The following is a 10,619-nucleotide window of genomic DNA, read 5'->3' on the forward strand; positions in this document are numbered from 1 at the left end:
TACTGGACAGATCAATTGTGGCATCCTCATTGCGCAGATCGGCAGCAGGAGTCAGTTCTGGTGCAGAACTCTTGATAAGCTTCTTCTTCTTTGAAGATTTCTCGGTCTTCTTGGAGATACGAGAAAGATCTTCAGACTACACACTAGCTTCAGGTGGTGCAGTGGCCAATGGCTTCGTACGTGAAGCTCTTGGTGCAGCAGATCTGAAGCCTTTGGTTTCTTCTGCTTTTGAGGCTTTGGTGGAGCTGGCACTTCATCAGAATTTGCGTCATAGCAGAGTGCTCCACAGCTGCCCCCTGAACAACAATGTGAGTGAGAAGACCTTCGAGGTTGTAGAAGGGCCTGATGACATTTGGTTCAGCATCACGAGTGCCATCAGCCCTAGGAGCAGATGGACCAGTGTTGAAGTCGAGTCCAAATGCTTTCTTGTTCTTGGCAGCAGAATCTTTGGCAAACTTGTAATTGCGCTTGAACAGATTGTCATCGCGACACCATAGCAGAGAAGATGGGTCAGCATTCTCTGGCTGTTGTCCTCGGACCATGCAAGGATAGAAGCCTTGAGCAATGGCTTTGGTCCTGGACTTGGGCTGCAGATTTTTGTAGAGAATATCTCCCCATATATGGTCGCTTGATGGCATTCTTCTCTGCATACTCAGTAGCCACATATCTGTACAGAAACCGTTGTTCTGCCCAATATCTTCGAATCCATTGGATTCGAGTATTGCGCTGACCATAAGTTTCTTCAGGGTCAGTCTTGTACAGTTCATACAGATCTGCTAGCAAATCCTTAGATGTATCTCCACAATGCTGTCTACCGCCTTTCCGTGCAGATTTTTTAGTGGCCATGATATGCAAGCTGAAAGGCTTCAGAACTGTGAAAGGCTTCTGTCTGCTGGTCAGACAGGAACTGGCTTCAGGAGAGTTGATGTGTCGCTGTAAGAATTCTGCAAATGAATGCAGACTATGAGAACCAAGGGATTCTCCCACGGACATGTACCCGTGACAACATTAGAGGTGCGAGGGAAGGGAAGAGGTCATATGCATTCTCAGAAGATTTTGAAGATAAATCAGTTTGAAGACATTGACCTCATAGCGTGAAGACATTCACTTATTTAGTGAGAGTTGGTTCCAGATTTGTACGAATCCAAGAATAAGTACAAGTGAGGAATCTAATTAGTTGTGAAGCATAAGTGAATATACTTTGCAAGGTGTGAGATGCATAAGAAGATAGATCCAGTTTTGGAAGTCAAGAAACCACTTTTGGTGAAAGTGGATGGATCTGATGAATCAAAAAGGCAGTAAAAGTAAGATATAATTACCACACGAAGAACTGCTAGACGAAGATAGAAGGGAGGCCGAGCAGTTCAATCTCCCGTGCCCTAACTTGGCGACGGAAGACACCTACGGCGGCGGCGGAGAGGATGAGGTCCGCGGCCAGCGTGAGGACGGCGTCGAAGAGGTTGCGGCAGCTAAGCGCTTCGTCTCCGGCGTCGACGCGAGCTAGCGGAGGGGCTAGGGTTTGTGCGAGGTGGCGAGGTGGAAGAAGAGATTGTGACCACGGTGAGTTGTGTATATATAAGGAAAGGGACAACGCAACACAATTACACAGATGCCCCTGGTGGTTCACATCTGAGGGACACGTGGCAAACTTGCAACACATTGGAAGTTGTTCCATGTTCCCACGCACGCCTGGACTGTCGCGTGGTCGTTCCGGCTTCTCCGGGTTTCAGGCAATCACAATATAGCATTAAAAGCAGATTTAACTTTTGTCTCTGTATCTTCTGCTGACAAGGACGCAGAGAAGACATTCGACAGTTTCAATAGAATGCATATGATTTTAGATAGATAGAATCTGAGGTAGAAGCATAGACGAGGTTAGGGTCCGATCACATTCACTTAGATCAAAAGATTCAAACAAGAAGATATAGCTATAAGTGAATGATATAGAGGACAGAACACAAGTATATATATCAGGGTAAGACCAAAACAATGCTACCTCTTGAGCACTGCGTTGGTTTTCCCTTGAAGAGGAAAGGGTGATGCAGCAAAGTAGCGTAAGTATTTCCCTCAGTTTTTGAGAACCAAGGTATCAATACAGTAGGGGGCCACGCACAAGTCCCTCGCACCTACACAAATAAATAAATCCTCGCAACCAACGCAATAAAGGGGTTGTCAATCCCTTCACGGTCACTTACGAGAGTGTGAGATCTGATAGATATGATAAGATAATATTTTTGGTATTTTTATGATAAAGATGCAAAGTAAAATAAAAGCAAAATAAAAGGCAATAAAAATAGCTTGTTGTTGGAAGATTAATATGATGGAAAATAGACCCGGGGGCCATAGGTTTCACTAGTGGCTTCTCTCATGAGCATAAGTATTACGGTGGATGATACGTCTCCAACGTATCTATAATTTTTGATTGCTCCATGCTATATTATCTACTGTTTTGGACAATATTGGGCTTTATTATCCACTTTTATATTATTTTTGGGACTAACCTATTAACCGGAGGCCCATCCCAGAATTGTTGTTTTTTTGCCTATTTCAGTGTTTAGAAGAAAAGGAATATCAAATGGAGTCCAATTGAACTGAAACTCCACGAAACTTATTTTTGGACCAGAAGAAGCCAACGGAGTACCAGAGTTGCACCAGGGGAGTCCCGGGCTGCCCACGAGGGTGGGGGCGCGCCCCCTGCCTCGTGGACAGCCCGGAGGTCCACCGACGTACTTCTTCCGCCTATATATACCCAAATACCCTAAAAACATCGGAGAACAGAATAGATCTGGAGTTCCGCCACCGCAAGCCTCTGTAGCCATGCTACCTCTTGAGCACTGCGTTGGATTTCCCCGAAGAGGAGAGGATGATGCAGCAAAGTAGCGTAAGTATTTCCCTTAGTTTTTGAGAACCAAGGTATCAATCCAGTAGGAGGCCACGCGCGAGTCCCTCATACCTACACAAAACGAATAGCTCAACGCAACCAACTGATAATTCGAAGAGACTTGCAAAGATAACCAATCATACATAAAAGAATTCAGAGAGGATTCAAATATTGTTCATAGATAAACTTGATCATAAACTCACAATTCATCGGTCTCAACAAACACACCGCAAAAAGAAGATTACATCGAATAGATCTCCACGAGAGAGGGGGAGAACATTGTATTGAGATCCAAAAAGAGAGAAGAAGCCATCTAACTACTAACTATGGACCCGAAGGTCTGAGGTAAACTACTCACACTTCATCAGAGGGGCTATGGTGATGATGTAGAAGCCTTGCGTGGTGGATTCCCCTTCCGGTGGAGCTCCGGAACAGGCCCCAAGATGGGATCTCGTGGATACAGAAAGTTGGGGCGGTGGAATTAGGTTTTTGGCTCCGTATCTGATCGTTTGGGGGTATGTAGGTATATATAGGAGGAAGGAGTACGTCGGTGGAGCTTCGAGGGGCCCACGAGGCAGGGGGCGCGCCCTAGGGGGGGTGCCCTCCACCCTCGTGACCGCCTCGTGGCTTTCTTGACAGAGGGTCCAAGTCTCCTGGATCTTATCTGATGAGCAAATCACGTTCCCGAAGGTTTCATTTCGTTTGGACTCCGTTTGATATTCCGTTTCTTCAAAACACCGAAATAGGCAAAAAACAACAATTCTGGGCTGGGCCTCCGGTTAATAGGTTAGTCCCAAAAGTAATATAAAAGTGGAAAATAAAGCCCAATATTGTCCAAAACAGTAGATAATATAGCATGGAGCAATAAAAAATTATAGATACGTTGGAGACGTATCAGGCATCCCCAAGCTTAATTCCTGCTTGTCCTCGAGTAGGTAAATGATAAAAAGAGAATTTTTGATGCGGAGTGCTACTTGGCATAATTTCAGTGTAAATCTTCTTAATTGTGGTATGAATATTCAGATTCAAAAGATTCAAGACAAAAGTTCATATTGACATAAAAATAATAATACTTCAAGCATACTAACAAAGTGGAGGGTAAACCCCTCCGTCAAGCTGTGGATGCGGCTCCTCTCCGTCAAGGCCTTCGGGTGCTTCGGCACTCGGGCGAGGTGCTGGGTGGATAGCTCCTCCGACAGCGAAGGCTCCTCCTCGAGCGAGAGCGACGAGGAGGGGAGCGACAGCGACGACGAGGGTAGCGGGCGGCGGAGTAGCGGGTCCGACTAGGCGTCGGGCGCCGCCTTGCGCGGCACCGGCGACTCCATCATCCGCGTCGCCGGCTTCTTGAACTCCCCGGGGTCGTCTCCTTGGGCGGTTGGCGTAGGGAGGCTGCGGAAGGGGAAGAGGGCAGGCGACAAGGCCGTCAAGCCGGAGTACGAGGGCGTGGTGCCCTCGACAGCGTGCTGACGTCCCGCCGCCCCGTCTTCGAGCCCCGCTTCTGGCGTCACCGTCGCCGTCCAGCCTTCGGACGGCCCCCCGGGATGTTCCCTTGGTGTCTTCTGGCATCCGTAGCTCGCCTAGGCACTCCTTTTGCCCTTTTCGCCTCCTTGACCTGCCTCCTGAAAAGGGGGGCAGGAAAGGGATCACGGGCATCTTATCTTTTTAATTTGTAAGCCTTCGGGCCTTAGCTGTATCTAAAATTTGTAATCCTCTCTTTCATGTTTTTCATCCTTTATGGACTGTACCTGAGTGGGATGTTTTTTAATGAAAAGGGGATGCTTGCCGGGGTATTTGTCTCGCGAGTTAAACCCATGCCAAGGAGCAAATCCTTGGTATCCCTCGGACAGACATTTCATCTCCCAGCAACAGGCCCTGCCGCCTTCCCACGTCGCTCGACCTTTCTCACGCTTTTGACGGAGGCAGGGACGAGGTGGGCGCGGTTTTTCCTCGCTTCATCCCCTTGCTGCCGCGTCTACGACCAAACTTGGCCCCAAGAACGAGCCCCAGGGCCTAAAGTCAAGGGAGCACGGCAGTTTCCGGGAAGAAACGTGGTTTCGCATTCCCCAGTCCATAAGAGGATGCATGATGAGGGATGAAAGACTTATCTGATAGCGTAGCCCTCGGCAATTCTGGTTTGCCGTGGACGATTCTTGGCACTCACAGCCCCCGGCGATACTGGCTTGTCAGGAAGGCTCTTATCTCCAGCAGAGAACTTTGACGTTCTCGACGCCGGCTTCCGGCAAGCTGGTTGCCAGGAAGGCTTTTATCTTCAGCAGAGAACTTTGACGTTCTCGATGCCGGCTTCCGGCAAACTGGTTGCCAGGAAGGCTTTTATCTTCAGCAGAGAACTTTGACGTTCTCGATGCTGGCTTCCGGCAAGCTGGTTGCCAGGAAGGCTTTTATCTTCAGCAGAGAACTTTGACGTTCTCGATGCTGGCTTCCGGCAAGCTGGTTGCCAGGAAGGATTTTATCTTCAGCAGAGAACTTTGACGTTCTCGATGCTGGCTTCCGGCAAGCTGGTTGCCAGGAAGGCTTTTATCTTCAGCAGAGAACTTTGACGTTCTCGATGCCGGCTTCCGGCAAACTGGTTGCCAGGAAGGCTTTTATCTTCAGCAGAGAACTTTGACGTTCTCGATGCTGGCTTCCGGCAAGCTGGTTGCCAGGAAGGCTTTTATCTTCAGCAGAGAACTTAGACGTTCTTGATGCCGGCTTCCGGCAAGCTGGTTGCCAGGAAGGCTTTTATCTTCAGCAGAGAACTTTGACGTTCTCGATGCCGGCTTCCGGCAAGCTGGTTGCCAGGAAGGCTTTTGGCGAAGAACTTCGTTGTTCTCGACACCGGCTCCCGGCAAGATCATTGCCGGAAAGGCTTATGGCGAAGAACTTCGTTGTTCTTGACACCGGCTCCCGGCAAGATCGTTGCCGGAAAGGCTTATGGCGAAGAACTTTGTTGTTCTTGACACCGGCTTCCGGCAAGATCGTTTCCGAAAAGGCTTATGGCGAAGAACTCCGTTGTTCTTGACACCGGCTCCCGGCAAGATCGTTGCCGGAAAGGCTTATGGCGAAGAACTTCGTTGTTCTTGACACCGAAAAGATTGGCCCTAAGGACGTCACCAGCCCCCGGGCCATAACTGCGTTCAAACATAGCAAGTGATTAGCGTCCGGAGCACACTCAACTTGCTTGCGAATTTCGACTTTTGCTGCATATTCCCTATGCCTGCTGGAATGCTTTCGGTGCGTACGATCCAGCCAGTAGCGCTTGAGGGAACGGGCCCTTAGCGGCTATTCGGGATCAAAGCCTCCCGGAAAGGTTTACCTTCTTGGTTCTAGCGCAACCACACAAGTTGCCGAGCGGACTCGAGGCAATCATGGGGCGCAACTAGCTCCGAGAAGGCTCCTCGGCATACAGGTCTATGCAGAAATCTTAAAATAAAAAAAACGCATGCTATCCTCCTGTTCAACACCTCTTTGTACGTCCACCCTACGCTTTCTAGGGAAACTTGCCGGTGTAGGCACCCTTGCCGCGAGCGCCGAGTGCGGAACTTCAGCAGCCTGCTGGCGGGGTCGCTACCGACAAGTAATCTTGTCGCAACTAGTTGCAGCTCGCTTAAGTTGTTGAGCGGACTCGAAACAAAGTAAGGGCGCTAGCAGCTCACTTAAGTTGCTGAGTGGACTCGAAGCAAAGTAAGGGCGCTAGCAGCTCACTTAAGTTGTTGAGCGGACTCGAAACAAAGTAAGGGCACGACTAGCTACGAGTTGATTCCTCCGTGCACAGGTTTTTCGTACAAAGAACAAGATCTCCGAGGCGGATAACTTTATATATAAAGGAAAAATCTAAAGTTTTGCATGACTTAGCTTTTTTTTGTTGCCGCACTGGCATCGTTCTTTTGCTCGCCCGCTCCTTGGGAGCTATGATGATGAGGATCTAGCTTGCGTGCACGCCGGATCGGGTTCGCACGATCTCGACGCCCCCTACCTGGCGCGCCAGAGATGTCGGGGGCGATGCTGATTCCCGCCAACACCTATGGGGACAGGGCCCCTTTTCGGTTCGGTGGGGGCGGAGAGCGCACAAAGAGCGGATCGAGGCGGTGCACGCGGGGAGATTTTTACCCAGCTTCGGGCCGCACGGATGCGTAAAACCCTACTGCTGCTTGTTTGTGTATATTGGATTCTTGCTCAGGAGCGATGGACGCTGCCAGACTGAGCGTAAGAGTGTTTTTGGTCTTGAACGAACCGAGCTGGCCGAGCCTCTGAGCTCCCTGACCTTCGGAACCTCCTCTACGTTGCGCTTGGGCCTCCTTTTATACTCAAGGGGTCACCGATAGGGGGCAACGTAGACAAGAAGGGTAAAAATGGAAAAGGATGAGGTAGGTGCAGCTACCGCTACTGTGGATACAGTGCACCCTACCTAACTCTGACGGCAGGGGACAAGGGCATTAAATGCCTGTCTGAGTCTCCTAAACAGTGCAAAAGGTGACCGTTAGGAGCGCCACCGTTCGCCACGATGGGCTTCTCTTCATCTCTGCTTGCCACCACGTACCCCTAGCTGCACGGCCTCCCGCCACGTGCGCTCTAGTAGAGTCCTAGAGCGACACGTTAGCAGGTGAGCTGGAGCGTGGGCACGCAGTGGGGGTTTCCCGCGGCAAGCTCCTTGCCGCGGCCGTCGTCTTGTCGCGTCCGGAAGCTTGTTGCTCGCCGGATCTTGCCGGGACGCAGGGCGCGTCGCGGCAAGCCTTCTTGGTATGTCTTGAGTAGCCTTCCCGGCAAGCTCCTCTTGCCGGGGTCTTGTCTCTTCCCGGCAAGTTCCTCTTGCCGGGGCCTTGGTTGGCCTTCCCGGCAAGCTCCTCTTACCGGGCCCTTGGTTGGCCTCCCCGGCAAGCTTCTCTTACCGGGGCCTTGGTTTGAGTACTTTGTTCTTGAATGGTCTTCAAGGGAAACACGGAGGGCCCTGGCGGTCATCCGGCAAGCCTTGCCGCGGGGGGGCTGCAACTGCCCGTGCACGAGTTCGGGGTAATAGGGTACCCCTACTCTAGTACACCGACACAAAGCAATTATGTCTTCTCAACATAACATGGCCAAAGAAAGTTATCCCTACAAAATCATATAGTCTGGCTATGCTCTATCTTCACCACACAAAGTATTTAAATCATGCACAACCCCGATGACAAGCCAAGCAATTGTTTCATACTTTTGACATTTTCAAAACTTTTTCAATCTTCACGCAATACATGAGCGTGAGCCATGGATTAGCACTATATGTGGAATAGAATGGTGGTTGTGGAGAAGACAAAAGAAGGGGAAGATAGTCTCACATCAACTAGGCGTATCAACGGGCTATGGAGATGCCCATCAATAGATATCAATGTGAGTGAGTAGGGATTGCCATGCAACGGATGCACTAGAGCTATAAGTATATGAAAGCTCAACAAAAGAAACTAAGTGGCTGTGCATCCAACTCGCTTTCTCACGAAGACCTAGGGCATTTTGAGGAAGCCCATCATTGGAATATACAAGTCAAGTTCTATAATGAATAATTCCCACTAGTATATGAAAGTGACAAAATGAGAGACTCTCTATCATGAAGATCATGATGCTACTTTGAAGCACAGGTGGGTAAAAGGATAGTAACATTGTCCCTTCTCTCTTTTTCTATCATTTTTTTATTTGGGCCTTCTCTTTTTTTATGGCCTCTTTTTTTTCTTTTTTTCTACTTTTCGCTCGGAGTCTCATCCTGACTTATGGGGGAATCATAGTCTCCATCATCCTTTCCTCACTTGGGACAATGCTCTAAAAATTGATGATCATCACACTTTTATTTTTCTTACAACTCAAACAATTACAACTCGATACTTAGAACAAATATGACTCTATATGAATGCCTCCGGCGGTGTACCGGGATATGCAATGATTCAAGAGTGACATGTATGAAAGAATTATGAACGGTGGCTTTGCCACGAATACGATGTCAACTACATGATCATGCTAGCAATATGACAATGATGGAGCGTGTCATAATAAACGGAATGGTGGAAAGTTGCATGGCAATATATCTTGGAATGGCTATGGAAATGCCATGATAGGTAGGTATGGTGGCTGTTTTGAGGAAGGTATATGGTGGGTGTATGATACCGGCAAAAGTTGCGTGGTATTAGAGAGGCTAGCAATGGTGGAAGGAAGGAAAAATGCGTATAATCCATGGAATCAACATTAGTCATAAAGAACTCATATACTTATTGCAAAAATCTAGAAGTTATCAAAGCAAAGTATTATGCGCATGCTCCTAGGGGATAGATTGGTAGGAAAAGACCATCGCTCGTCCCCGACCGCCACTCATAAGGAAGACAATCAATAAATAAATCATGCTCCGACTTCATCACATAATGGTTTACCACCGTGCATGCTACGGGAATCACAAACTTTAACACAAGTATTTCTCAAATTCACAACTACTCAACTAGCATGACTCTAATATCACCATCTTAATATCTCAAAACAATTATCAAGTATCAAACTTTTCTTAGTATTCAACGCACTCAAAAGAAAGTTTTACAAATCTTGAATACCAAGCATATTATTATTATTATTATTAAGCAAATTACCATGCTATTTAAGATTCTCAAAATAATCTAAGTGAAGCATGAGAGATCAATAGTTTCTATAAAACAAATTCACCACCGTTCTCTAAAAGATATAAGTGAAGCACTAGAGCAAAAACTATAAAGCTCAAAAGATATAAGTGAAGCACATAGAGCAAAACTATAAAGCTCAAAAGATATAAGTGAAGCACTTAGAGTATTCTAACAAATTCCAATTCATGTATGGCTCTCTCAAAAGGTGTGTACAGCAAGGATGATTGTGGTAAACTAAAAATCAAAGACTCAAATCATAGAAGACGCTCCAAGCAAAACACATATCATGTGGTGAATAAAAATATAGCTCCAAGTAAAATTACCGATGGAAGTAGACGGAAGAGGGGATGCCTTTCAGGGCATCCCCAAGCTTTGACTTTTTGGTGTCCTTGGATTATCTTGGGGGTGCCATGGGCATCCCCAAGCTTAGGCTCTTGCCACTCCTTGTTCCATAATCCATCAAAAGATTTCACCCAAAACTTGAAAACTTCACAACACAAAACTCAACAGAAATCTCGTGAGCTCCGTTAGAGAAAGAAAACAAAAGACCACTTCAAGGTACTGTAATGAACTCATTATTTATTTATATTGGTGTTAAACCTACTGTATTCCAACTTATCTATGGATTATAAACTATTTTACTAGCCATAGATTCATCAAAATAAGCAAACAACGCACGAAAAATAGAATCTGCCAAAATCAGAACAGTCTGTAGTAATCTGTAACTAACACAAACTTCTGGAACTCCAAAAATTCATACAAAATATGAAGAACTAGGAAATTTTTTTATTGATCAGAAGCAATTGGAATCACTATTTTATCACGTTCTGGTGAATTTGAATAATTGTTTTCGTGAACCGAAAGTTTCTGGAAATGACAGCAAGATCAAATAACTATCATCCAAGAAGATCCTATAGGTTTAACTTGGCACAAACACTAATTAAAATATAAAACCAAATCTAAATAGAAGGTAGATGGATTATTTATTCATAAACATAAACAAAAGCAAAAAACTAAAAATAAAATAGGGTTTCCTCCCAACAAGCGCTATCGTTTAACGCCCCTAGCTAGGCATAAAAGCAAGGACAAATCTAGGTATTGCCATCTTTGGT

Source organism: Triticum dicoccoides, chromosome 5A, assembly GCF_002162155.2.
Source record: "Triticum dicoccoides isolate Atlit2015 ecotype Zavitan chromosome 5A, WEW_v2.0, whole genome shotgun sequence".
Classification (NCBI taxonomy): Eukaryota; Viridiplantae; Streptophyta; class Magnoliopsida; order Poales; family Poaceae; genus Triticum; species Triticum dicoccoides.